General features: G+C 39.8%; 1 pseudogene; it reads right to left on the bottom strand.

Moving 5' to 3' along the window:
* Positions 1-1,313: 1,313 nt before the first annotated feature.
* LOC125118898 (60S ribosomal protein L32-like) lies at positions 1,314-1,709 on the bottom strand (annotated as a pseudogene).
* Between the last annotated feature and the right edge of the window lie 12,405 nt (positions 1,710-14,114).

Here is a 14,114-nt window from a genome sequence, read left to right as displayed (position 1 = left end):
TGCAGAGATGAAATAAACAAGAGTCCACGACATTGACATGACTCACAAAACACTTGGCTCTAAATAATGAGACCCTTTATCTTGGAGAAAAATCTAAAGGACACGGCTGAAACCTGCATATAACTCACTTTAAAAAAGTAAAGCTGTATAGTTTCCTTTCTGAGGCCATAATAATCTTTTGGTCTTTTTCAGATGTTGTGCCAAGAAATAAAAGCTGAGGGGTTGGTAGAAATAGCATCAATTCATTAGGCAACCTCTTGATGGTATAAGTATTTGCCATTAGCCTTCTGTTTCTTTTGCTGCTAGGGGACCAAGAGCATTGAATTATTTTTTAAAATTAAATAAAAACCCCTCTGTTCCAATGTCAGTGCTTCTCTGGAAATGATATCATCTGTTAGTTAAATATTGTTGAGAAGACGAGTGCATCCTTATGTGGTGGAAGGTGTGGGCAGCAAGAGTGAGAGTGGGAGGTTTTAAAAGCTATTGAAAACCTTCCCTACATGAAGTCTGTTTCTTAAGAGGCTTTGGACTGGACTCTTAGGTTCTTGTTTTTCATCTGTGTTCGTCCTCTTACTCAGGACTTAACTGTCTACACTGATGGTGGTTTTCCGTGGGCTTTCAGTTTTACATGGATCGGGATGCCATGTTTTAAGACACGAGTAGTGAAAGTTGATATGATAGTATTTTGTTGGTGGGGGTGGTCGTGGTGGTGGTGTGTTTTGGAGAGAGAGACGCTGATATATAGATTCAGGGCAAATGTGTGCCCTAATGCTCAGATAAAATGCTCTGGATGATGGGCGCCCTGAAGCAGAAATAATCACAGGGTATTATAAATAAATCACTGCCAAAGGAATTGGCCTCAGAGCTTGGCCTCACCTGGGGTCCAGGTGACCCAATGACTGCCTAAAAGAAACAGTACTCAATGCCTTGAAGAAGCAGGGTTGGGACTGGAGGTTAGCCCTTCTGAGAAGACACTTTTGAGTCCAGAGGAAGCTCTGGGGACCATTCATCTTAATGTCAGGAACGTAATCACATTGTCTTCTTTGTAATTACTAACTTTATTCTAAAAGTAGACAAGAATATTTCCGTATTTCTTTCTTTCTTTTTTTTTTCAAGTTTCATGGTTTTATGAACACAGATACAATGTGCACACAAGCCCACTATTCATTTCAGCTCAGGGTCTGAGCCGTCTCTGCCACAGCTTGTGGCGATGGTGGATCCGTAAATCTACTGAGGCCAGGGATCAAACCAGCATCCTCCTGGATACTAGTTGGGTTCTTAACCCACTGAGCCACAACAACAGGAACTCCTGTCTATTCATTTTCTTCATGGTGCAGACTGGTGTTGGGATGGGTGACCCTGATGGCCAGCTGGGCTGCTCTCTCTGCAATGGCTTTTGCGGTTCTTGGAAGAGATGTTGTGAGTAGTCCCAGCACAGTTAAGACTTGTTGCACATCCACAGCCCTTCAAGCTCCTTTACATTGTGTACCAGAAACTTCCAGAAGCCTGTGGTTTGTTTTCTTGTTGTTCCCATAACCAATGGGCATCAAGATCTGGCCCTTGAACCTTCTACGCACCCTGTTGTCAATGCCTCTGGGTTTCTGCCAGTTCTGCTTAATTTTGACATGTTGCTCTGACTGGTGCTGGTTGAACTTCTCAGTCCTCTTTGTATCAGTCTTGGGCTTCAGGAGGGGTCTCGGAGCCACCATCATGCCAGGTGGGAGATGGCTGCCACCTCCGTAGGCAGTGCCAAGGAAGAGCATTTCCATGTTTCGTGCACTAGGGTCTCTCTTTAGTTTCTAACTCAGCTGTTTGGATGTGGAGGTGAAATCACTGGGACTTGAAATTCTCCTAGTACCCTATTGGGTCCTTACAAATAGAAGACCCATTTGCAATCTACCAGTTCCTCAGTATAGTGATTATGTTAAAAACAACAAACCTGTATGTGTAGGTCCATTTGTGGGCTCTTTATTCTGCTCCATTGGTCTATGTGTCTGTTTCCATCCCAGCACCATACTGTGTAGATTACTATGAGTTGGTGATAGAGTTTGAAACCAAGAAGTGTGATGCCTACAGCTTTGTTCTTTCTCAAGATTGCCTTGAGTATTTGGGATCTTTTGTATGGGATCCATACAAATTTTAGGATCTTTTTCTCTATTTTTGGGAAAATTCTATTGGAATTTTGATGGAGGTTGTATTGAATCTGTAGATTGCTTTCTGTAGTATGGGCATTTAAAAATATTCTTCTAATCCATGAACAGAGGATATCTTTCTATTTATTTGTGCCTTCTTCAATTTTATGCATCAATGTCTTATAGTTTTCAGCATAAAAATCTTTCACCTTGGTTAAATTTATTCCTAAATATTTTATTGTTTTGTGTCAGTTGTAAATGGGATTGTTTTCTCTATTCTCTTTCAGGTAGTTCATTCATTGTTAATGTATAGAAATGGAAATAATCTTTGTATGTTGATTTTATATCCTAAAACTTCATTGAATTCATTTATTCTAACAGTTTTTTGGTGGCTTCTTTAGTGTTTTCTATATATAAGATCATGTCATCTACAAAGAGACAGTTTTCTTTATTGCTTTCCAATTTGGATGCCTTTTATTTCTTTTACTTGCAAGTTTGCTGTGGCTAGGACTTCCCAATACTGTGTTGAATAGATTTGGCAGGCATCCTTGTCTTTTGTCTGATCTTGGAGGGAAAGCTTTAGGTGTTACCATTGTGATCTCAGAATGGGTTTTTCATATTTGGTCTTTATTATGTTGAAGTATTTTCCTTTTACAGATGGTCCCCAACTTAAACTGGTACAAATTGTGTTTTCAGCTTTACAATGGAGTTAAAGCAGCATACATTCAATAGAAAACACACTTTCAATTTTGACTCTTGATCTTTTCCTCGGTTAGTGATATGTACGTACTGCATACTCTGCTGTGATGCTGGATAAACAAGTGATACACTGTAGAGTGTTTTTCACTTTGAGTACAGTATTCAATAAATTGCATGAGATATTCTACACTTCATTATACAGTAGGTTTTATATCATGAAATCATGCAGAAATACTTTTTTTTTTCCCTGCAGTCGTTGAGATAATCATGTGGTTTTGTCCTTTTTGTTGATAAGGTGTATTACCCCCTCTTTTTTTTTGGTCTGGTGAATCATACTTACTCCCAGGAATAAAGTCTGCTTGGTCGTGTTATAATCCTTTTTAATGTGCTGCTGAATTTGATTTGACAGTATTTTGACGAGGATTATTTGTATCAATATTCATTAGGAATAATGATCCGTAGTTTTCTTGTGGTATCTTTTCTGGCTTTAATATCAGGGTAATGCTGTACTGAGAATAAATTGGAAAGTATTTCCTGCTCTTCAGGTTTTTGGGAGAGCTTGAGAAGAATCAGTGTTAATTTTTATTGAAAAAATTTTTAAAAATACTGTTTCATTGTGCATTTATATTTTCTGGAGAAAGTATTTTCATATGGCTTCAAGTTCATATCTAAATTCCTTGCATTCCAATGCTAAGGACTCCTTTAGCATTTTATATAAGGCACACCTAATGGTAATGAACACCAGCTTTGGTGGATTTGGAAATGTCTTCATTTAGCCCTCATATTTGCATATATATATATATACACACACACATACACATACATTGGCCTTGCCCATGGCACTTGGATGTTCTCAGACTAGGATCGAACCTTGGCCACAGAAGTGACAACATCAGATCCTTAACCACTAGTTCACTAGTGGTTCACTGTCTTTCATTTTTGAGGGACATTTTTGTTAGATTTAGAGTTTTCACTTGACAGTATTTCTCTTTTGGTGTGTATGTATATGTGCGTACATCCTACTGCTGCTAGTCTGCAAGAATTCTGCTGACAAATTTACTTATAATCTTATCGAAGATCCTTTGCATGTGATGACTCACTTTTTTGTTCCTTTCTAGATTTGTCTTTGTCTTTTATTTTTTGATTTTATTTTTTTTATTACTCAACTGAATTTATCACATCTGTAGTTGTATAATGATCATAACAATCTGATTTCACAGGATTTCCATCCCACAGCCCAGGCACATCCCCCCACCCCCCAAACTGTCTCCTCCGGAGACCATAATTTTTTCAATGTCTGTGAGTCAGCATCTGTTCTGCAAAGAGGTTCGGTCTGTCCTTTTTTCTCATGTCCGTGAAAGCATTTAATGTTGATGTCTCATTGTATGGCTGACTTCACTTAGCATGATCGTTTCTAGGTCCATCCATGTTGCAAAAAAATGCTGTTATTTCGTTCTTTTTTATGGCTGAGTAATATTCCATTGTGTATATGTACCATCTCTTCTGGATCCACTCCTCTGTCGATGGACATTTAGGTTGTTTCCATGTCTTGGCTATTGTAAATAGTGCTGCAATGAACATCAGAGTACATGTGTCTCTGCGAGTCGTGGTTTTCTCTGGGTAGATGCCCAGGAGTGGGATTGCTTGATCAAATGGTAGTTCTATGTTTAGTTTTCTGAGGCATCTCCATACTGCTTTCCACAGTGGTTGCACCAATCTACAATCCCACCAACAGTGTACCAGGGTTCCTTTTTCTCCACACCTTCTCCAGCACTTATTGTTTGTAGACTTTTGGATGATGGCCATTCTGGCTGGTGTAAGGTGGTACCTCATCGTGGTTTTGACTGGCATTTCTCTAATAATGAGTGATGTTGAACATCTTTTCATGTGTTTCTTGGCCATCTGTAGGTCTTCTTTGGAGAACTGTCTGTTTAGATCTTCTGCCCATTTTCTGATAGGCTTGTTTGTTTTTTTGGTATGGAGCTGCAGAAATTGTTTATAAATTCTGGAGATGAATCCCTTGTCAGTTGATTAACTTGCAAAGATTTTCTCCCATTCTGTGGATTGCCTTTTTGTGTTGTTGAGGGTTTCCTTTGCTGTGCAGAAACTTTGAAGTTTGATTAGGTCCCATTTGTTTATTTTTGTTTTTGTTGTCACTACTCTGAGAGGTGGATCTGAGAAGATGTTGCTGTCGTTTATGTCGGAGAGTGTTTGGCCTATGTTTTCCTCTAGGAGTTTGATAGTGTCTGGTCTTATATCTGGGTTTTTAACCCATTTTGAGTTTATTTGTGTATGGTGTTAGGGAGTGTTCTCATTTCATTCTTTTCCCTGTGGCTGTCCAGTTTTCCCAGCACCACTTATTGAATAAGCTGTCCTTTCTCCATTCTTGCCTCCTTTGTCATAGATGAGTTGGCTGTAGGTGTGTGGGTTGAATTCTGGGCTTTCTATCCCGTTCCACCGATCTATATTTCTGTCTTTGTGCCAGTGCCATGCGGTTTTGATTGTCTTTGTTTTTTAACGGGTTGATTATAATGTGTCTTATACTGGGTTTTGTGTGTTTATCTTACTCGGAGTTTGCTGAACTTCTTGTGTTTGTCTATCCAACTTTTCCCTCAAATTTGAGAACATTTTGGCTGTTAATTTCCTCCAGTAACCTGTCTGTTTACTTTCTCTCTTCTCCTCGGACTCTCGTAATGTATATATTGGTCTACTTGAATGTAGCTCCTAAGTCCCTTAGGCTCTGTTAACTTTTATTCATTCTTTTTTTTTCTCCTAAGACTTGATAACAAATGACATGGATTTAAGTTCCTTGATTCTTTTCTTCTGCCTATTTGAGCCTAATGTTTAATCCTTCGAGTTAATTTTTTAACTTGGTTATTGTTTCATTTGGTTTCATCATTTCTGTTTGATACTTTTTTTTTTTTTTTGGGGGGGGGTCTCTTTAGGGCTGCACCTGTAGCATATGGAGGTTCCCAGGCTAGGGGTCAAATCCGATCTGAAGGTGTTGGCCTATGACACAGCCACAGCCACATCTGCCACCTACACCACAGGTCATAGAAATGCTGGATCCTTAACCCACTGAGCGAGGCCAGGGATTGAACCAGCAACAACCTCATGGTCCCTAGTCGGATTCATTTCTATTGTGCCACAGTGGGAACTCCTGATACTTTTAAAATTATTTTCATTAATATTCTCCAGATTTTCAGATCCCATTTTCTTAATTTACTTTAGTTGTTTCTGTTTTCCCTTAGCTCTTATGAGCACATTTAAGACTTTTTTATGGTCATTCTTGAGGCATATGGAAGTTCCCAGGCCAGGGATTGAATCTGAGCCACGGTTCCCACCTATGCCACAGCTGTGACAATGCCAGATCCTTAACCCACTGTGCTGGGCCAGAGACTGAACTCATGCCTCTGCAGCAACCCAAGCCACTACAGTCAGATCCTTAACCTACTGTGCTATAGCGGGAACTTCTAAGACAGTTATTTTAGTCTTTTTCTAGTAAGTCCAATGCCTATTTTTCTTCGGGGTAGTTTCTGTAAATTTCTTATGTTCCTTGAATGAGCTCTATTTTCCCATTTCTTTGTACAGCTGTGATCTTTTCAAAATTGGTCATTTGTAAAAATGACCACATCTCCCAGTCTTTGCGGTTTGGCTTTGTTCAGGGGAAGACATTCATTAATTATTAGGACATGTTCTGAGCCTTGAGGTCAGCCTAGATGAAGACTTAAGGTCTTCTCAATTATTTTCTGAGCATTTGTCTGTCTAGGGCCTGTGTGTGTTTGCTTTTTACAATTCCCTCTTACGCACAGCTGCTTTTAAATATTTTAGTTTTCCTTTCAGTCATGTCCCTTCTTCTCAGAGCTATAGCTGTTCTTTTATTTTTCTCTTCATAATCTCTTGCCCTTGGCTTCTGTGAGTATGAAGTTTATCTGCAGCTATCATACTGTGCATACTGTTTCCTGCAGATTTTCATAGTTTGGTCTAACCTTTGCCATTTTTTGTTTGTCTGAGATCCAAATTACGGGAAAGAGACACCATTCCCTTAGGAAGCCCCCAGAAAGGTTAGCAAATTGCAAATTACATATACTGTGGTCTCTAGTTCAAGGACAGGAACTGAGGACCAGACTACCACCTACCCCAAATTGTACCATTTCCGAACAGGGAGGGGTGGAGCAAGTATGAGTAAATATTCCTTGAAGGTTCCGACCATTATGAATGTGACATTTTCTTGATTGTGCATTGGCTTGGTTGCTGTAGATTTTTTGATTGATTTCCAGAGTTCCTATAAAATTATTTTAGCCAGCCTCCAGTTGTTGCTTAATGTTTCTATTGGGAGAGTGAAGTCCTATTCAACCTTCCTGTGAAAGGTTCCTAGCCTTTCATTTTGCTGGTGTTACTATCCTAGTTTTAGTTCTGGCTTATTGACCATAAATATCCAGAGCCAAAACTATGAGTAATTGGGGAAATGTTCGTCTATGACTGACAATGGCAAGGCGGGAATCGATTTTAGCTTAAGAGTAGAGCTATGTTCTGGTTGCTAGTTAAATTAATTTCCTCTTGAAAATATACGGTATAAGGAACTGATACCTGGATTGTAAGCTCTGGTAATTTTTTTTTTTTTTTGGTCTTTTTGCCTTTTCTTGAGCTGCTCCTGTGGCATATGGAGGTTCCCAGGCTAGGGGTCAAATCAGAGCTGTAGCCACTGGCCTACACCACAGCCACAGCAACGCGGGATCCGAGTCGCGTCTGCAACCCACACCACAGCTCACGGCAACGCCGGATCCTTAACCCACTGAGCAAGGCCAGGGATCGAACCCGTAACCTCATGGTTCTTAGTCTGATTCGTTAACCACTGCACCACGATGGGAACTCCAGCTCTGGTAATTGTTAAGAGAAGCAGTCTGGGAGTTCCTGTCGTGGCACAGTGGAAATGAATCCAACTAGGAACCATGAGGTTGCGGGTTCGATCCCTGGCCTCACTCAGGGGGTTAAGGATCCAGCATTGCCATGAGCTGTGGTGTGGGTCACAGATGTGACTCTGGCATAGGCCGGTGGCAACAACTCCCATTAGACTCCCAGGCTGGAAGCCTCCATGTGCGAAGGAGTCTGCCATGGCCCCAAGAGTCACTAAACATCACTGCTGAGCGTGTCAAGCTACAAAGCTTAGCAGTTCTGATACCGGACAGTTTCTGTAGTCAGTCATATAGGCAATTAAGTTGATTAAGACCATACCGTCTATGATAATTCTTTGTTTTCTGAGGGGTGAGCATAAGCAAGGGACTGGTTTGTTTACTGCTTGCTCTAAAACATGCTAACCCTCAACCCTGCGTTCTTTAGATGCAGTGTGTCTATATGTATAGATTCCACTTGTCTGATCCCAAAACCCTGTGTGAGAGACTTGGAGGCCTGGGGAACAGCATTATTAGGTTGACTCTCCTGCTGTTTGCTGTACTGTGAGTTCTAAACTGTCTTACTCTGATATGAGTCTTGTCTCATTTTGACACCTGTGGAACAGTGGCAAGGCAACCTACATGCTTGCTTTATCATATCCTTTGTACTCTTGATACTCCTTGCCATGCTATGTGAGATGGAGATTCTTCTTTGACAGTCATGGTTGTCTTTATTTCTTGAATATGATAGAGTTTTTGTTGGTATGTAAACATACGTGTATGTATGAGTTTGTGCTCATTTTATGGATCAGGAATTAGTAGTATGATATCACCAGATGCCTTAATGGTCCCCTAGAGCTATGGGACATATGGGAGGTTGGCAGTTCTTTTTCAGATTGGAATTGCATGTTAGAGAAATTTAACTCTGAAGGTGAAGTCAGAGAACACAGCCTCTCTTGGACAAAGATAGCTTCACTGGTTCCAGTGGGATATTGTTTGAATTGAAGTTGAAGAAGAAACCCAGGCTCTAACTGACATAAGTAAAAATAAGGTGACAGTTGCTGAGGGGTAGAGGATATAGACAAGAAGAACAGACTATATTTTATATTCTCCTGGAAGCAAAAGAAACAAAGGAAATAAAAGACAACCCATGGAATGGGAGAAGATACTTGAGAATCATATATCTGATACGGGATTAACAGCCAAAATATATAATGAACTCATACAACTCAATAGCAAATAAACAGTTTGATTAAAAGATGGGCATAAGACCTGAATAGACCTTTTCCCAAAGAAGACATACGGATGGTCAACAGGTGCATGGAGAAATGTTCAACATCACTCATCATCAAGGAAATGCCAATTGAAAGCACAATGAGATAGCATTTCATACCTATGTAATTGCCAAACCAGCCCAAAGTGGCCCTGTCCTGTTTCTCACTTGATGCTGAATTATTTTCCAGAGATCAAAGAGCAAAACCACAAGTCCTGCAGCCAAAGCATGCTCGGAGGAGGACCTTTTGTTCTCAACACCAGGAACCAAAGATTCTTTAGCACCATGGAACCAGAGGTTTGGAACATGATTAGAATCAGAATGCTGGTACCCTTTAAGAAGGGAAGAGTCCATTGTTCAGGAATATGGGTGCTGAAGCCCCTTTACCATACCTTACCATAAATGGCCAAGTTCCAGAGCTCTCCAATCAAAACCTGCCCTGCCAGCATTTCTGTATACCAACCCTCCTTCCCCATCTCATAAGAGTGTGACCGAGCCCTGGATCAGGAAGGCAGATTTGAGAGCCTTGGCTCCTATGCACCTCCTTTTGCTTGGTAGCACCTTTTAGGATGTCTATCATCAAAAAGACAAGAGATGGAGTTCCTGTCGTGGCGCAGTGGTTAACGAATCTGACTAGGAACCATGAGGTTGCGGGTTCGGTCCCTGCCCTTACTCAGTGGGTTAACAGTCTGATCTGGTGTTGCCGTGAGCTGTGGTGTAGGGTGCAGACACGGCTTGGATCCCACGTTGCTGTGGCTCTGGTGTAGGCCAGAGGCTACAGCTCTGATTCGACCCCTAGCCTGGGAACCTCCATATGCCGCGGGAAGTGGCCCAAGAAATGGCAAAAAAAAAAAAAAAAAGACAAGAGATAACAAACGCTACTGGGGGTGTGGAAAGAAGGAAACCCTTGTGCTCTCTTGGCAGGAATGTACATTAATGCAAGCAGTAAGGAGGTACCTCAAAATTAAAAATAAAACTACCATATAATCCTCCAAGTGCCCTTTGGTATATAGCCAATGGAAATCCAAATAGGACCTGGAAGAGAGATCTTTACCCTAGGTTCAGTGCAGCATGATTGACTGTAGTCAAGACAAGGAAACAACCTAAGTGTCTGTCAAAGGATGAAGGGATAAAGAAAATGTCACACACACACACAATGACACATTATTCAGCCATGAGAAAGAGGGAAATCCTGTTATTTGCAGTAACATGGATGGAACTTGAGGGCATTATGCTGAGTGAAATAGGTCAGATAAGGAAAAATAGGTATTGTATTATCTTACTTATTGTTGAATCTAAGGAAGCCAAACTCATAGAAATAGAATTGAATGCTGGTTGTCAGGGAGTGGAGAACATGGGGAAATGTTGTTTAAAGACTACAAACTTTCAATTAGAAATAGTTCCAGGGATCTAATGTACAGCATGGTGATTATAGACAAAAATTCTGTATTATAGTTAGTGTCCATTGTGGCTCAGCTTTAATGAACCTTATTAGTATCCATGAGGACGCAGGTTCGATTCCTGTCCTAGCCCAGTGGGTTAAGGACCTGGCATTGCTGTGAGCCTTGGTGTAGTTTGCAGATGTAGCTTGGATCACGTGTTGTTGCGGCTGTGGTTTAGGCTGGCAGCTGCAGATCCAATTCTACCCCTAGCCCAGGAAATTCCATATGCTGCAGGTGCAGACCTAAAAATACCAAAAAAAAAAAGAAAAGAAAAAAAAATCCACAGAACAAAAACAAAAAACGTATTATGTACGTGAAAGTTGCTAAGTAGATCTTAAACATTCTTGCTACCAAAAAAATGATACAGTAATTATGTGAGGTGATGGAGGTGTTAGCTAATGCTATGGTGGTAATCATTTCACAATGTATGTGTAACAAATCAACACATTGTATGCCCTGAACTTACACAGTTATATATAAATTGTATCTCAACAAAGTTGGTAATAAATACTGTGCTGGTCACCTTCCGTACCTCACTTCTAATTTCCGAGTAACCTATAAGACAGGTGCTCTCTTCATTTTATAGAAGAGGAAATAGAGGGTCTAAAATATTTAATGATATATCCAAAACACATTTAAATTAAAAAAAAAATTTTTTTTTATGGCTGCCCCCGCGGTATATGGAAGTTCCTGGGCCAGGGATTGAATCCAAGCCGCAGCTGCAACCTACACCACAGCTGCGGCAATGCCGGATCCTTAACCAATTGTACCAGGCTGAGCATCAAAGCCCTGCCTCCTCAGAGACAAGCTAGATCATGAACCCACTGCACCATGGTGGGAACCCCCTCAAAGCCACATTTTTAAGCAGAAACCTGTATTCAAAGCTTGGTCTGTATGATTCCAAGGTCTGTGCTCTCGCACTATTCTCTTTGTCTCAGCATTTTAATTACTTACTCTCGGACACGAAGTAGAATGCATTTATCTTCTCCCATAGTGGAGTTTTATGTACGATTTCCTTTTAGGAAGGAAAAGGATTTTGCTGTGTTGAAAAAGAATCGAAACCAGTGCCTATCAATTGGCCTTGGACTTTGCTAGTTGAATAGATGCCCTGAATCATTTCAGTAGTTCCTTGAGGCAACAGTTAAGAGACAATAGACAATCATCACGAATGCCTAGAGGGTCTCAAATAATCACCTAATTCTAGTTAGTCCTGAGAAGAAAAAAAGTGGAATACTTGTTTCATAAAGATTGTCTTAGGAGTTCCCACTGTGGCACAGTGGGTAAAGAATCCAACTGCAAAATGAACCTATTTTGCAGAACAGAAACAGACTCAGACTTTGAAAACAAACTTAATAGGTTGAGTGTTGGGGAGGCATGGACTGGAGATTGGCACAGGGACCTCTACAAAATACTCTGTGATAATCTATGTGGGAAAAGACTCTGAAAGAGAATGGATGTGTGTACATGTATAACTGGATCACTTTGTTGTACAGCAGAAATTATGACAATTTGTAAATCAACGAGACTTCAATAAAACTTTAAAAAATGAAAGAGAGTCTGACTGTACTGGCTAGGGTCCCTGCGGAGGCTCAGGTTTGATTCCTGGCCCATTGTATTGCAGGTCTCAGTTGAGGCTCAGATTCCATCCCTGGCCTGGGAACTTCCATAGCCCTTGGGTATGGCCATAAAAAACAAAGAATGTCTTAAATATCACTGATACCAAGAGCGATAGGACCTAGAAACTGGATGACCTCAGGACTGTCTTGTTGTTAATTCGCTTATTGGGGCATATTTTACATATGGAAATGTTCACTCTTGTTAGTGTACAGTTCTTTAAGCCTTGACACACATGTATAGTCAGGTAACCCCCATAATCAAATGTAGAAAGTTCCCTCATGCCTGCCTCTTTGTAATCGATCCCCTGCGAACTCCAGCCTGCAAGAAATACTGATTTGTTTTCTGTACCTACTGCTGTGCCTTTTCTACACTGCCGTATTAATGGAATCATATGGTCTTTTGCGTATGGCTTCTTTTGTTCAGCATAATGCAGCTAAAATCCATCCACCTTTCTGCAGGTATGAGTAATTTCATTTTCATTGCTGAGTAGGATTCCACTGTATGAGTGTAATACAGATTGTTTATCCATTCAACCAGTGAGTGACAGATTTGGATTGTGTTGGGTTTGGGGTGATGATGTGTAAAGCTGCTATGAACACTCATATAGATTTTTGTGTGAAGCTAAATATGTATACGTGGAATTGTTGAGTCATATGCGAAGTGCATACTTAATTGTATGAGAAACTGCTAAATTGTTTCCCAAAGTAGCTCTGTCATTTTGTGTTCCCATAAAAATACCCCAATTGCTCTACATCTTGGTAAGCACTTGATATTGTCTGTTTTCGAAATTTGAATAACTCTAATGTTGTATGGTAGTATGTTGTGGTTTTAATTTGTTTTTCTTTAATATCTGATTGAGTGTCTTTCATGTGTTTATTTGCCATCTTCTGCTGTATATAAAATTTTCCTCAAATCTTTCGCCCATCAGAAAAAGTGGACTCGTGGTTTTCTTTGTGATTTTGTAGTTCTTTATGTATTTTGCTCGCCTGTACATTATCAGATATGTGGATTGCAAGTATTTTCTCCCTGGTCTGTAGCTTGCCATTTCATTTTCTGAACAATGCATTTTGAGAAGTTTTTAATTTTGATGGAATCTAATTTATCCATTTTTAATGGTTCGTGCTTTTTTGAGCTTATTAAATCTTTAAAGATTTTCTCATAGTTTCATATAGTTTTCGGTTTTATATATAGGTCTGTGGTCCATTTCAAGTAAATTTTTAATATAGTATCAGGTACGGAGATATGGATCAAAGTTCCTTTTTTTATGTATTGGATTGCCGTGACAAAAAATGAGTTTACCATGTATTTATGGGTTTGTTTCTGCACTGTTCATCTATTTGTCTATCTTTTCACCAGTATGCCACACTGTCATAATTCCTGTATCTTGATAGTGACTCATCAAATTGAATAGCGTGAGTCTTCCAACGTTGTTCTTCTTTAAAACTGTTTTGGCGATTCAATTCCTCTTCTTTTCCATATGCATTTTAGAATTGGCTTGTTGACTTCTATTTTTTAAAAAGCATATTGGCATTTTGATTGGAATTATAATTATCAATTTGGGGAGAATTAACATTTTAACAATATTGCGTCTCTGTTCTCAGTAAACCCAAATCTCCATTTATTTAGGTATTCTTTGATTTCTCTCATCAGTGTTGGCTAGTTTACAGCCTATACATACTGGATGTGTTTAGTTGGATTTATCTCTTAAGTATGTTTTAATGGTATTTTAAATTTTGAATTTTTACTTTCTTCTAATAGAAATATAATTTTTGTATGTGGACCTTGAATCTTGTGACCTTGCCAAACTCACTAGTTCTAGGAGCTACTTTTATGGGTTTCTTGGAATTTTATAAGTAGAAATTCATGACATCGGTGAATAGGGACAGTATTATTAATTACTTTCCATTCTTTTTTCTTTCTTTCTTTTTTTTTTTTTGTCTTTTGTCTTTTTAGGGCTGCACCCACAGCATATGGAGGTTCCCAGGCCAGGAGTCCAATTGGAGCTATAGCTGCTGGGCTCCACCAGAGCCACAACAACGCCAGATCCGAGCCGCATCTG

Source organism: Phacochoerus africanus, chromosome X (genome assembly GCF_016906955.1).
Source record: "Phacochoerus africanus isolate WHEZ1 chromosome X, ROS_Pafr_v1, whole genome shotgun sequence".
In the NCBI taxonomy this organism is placed as follows: domain Eukaryota; kingdom Metazoa; phylum Chordata; class Mammalia; order Artiodactyla; family Suidae; genus Phacochoerus; species Phacochoerus africanus.
The sequence above is the reverse complement of the archived record's forward strand: the minus strand, read 5'-3'. Positions and strand labels throughout refer to the sequence as shown.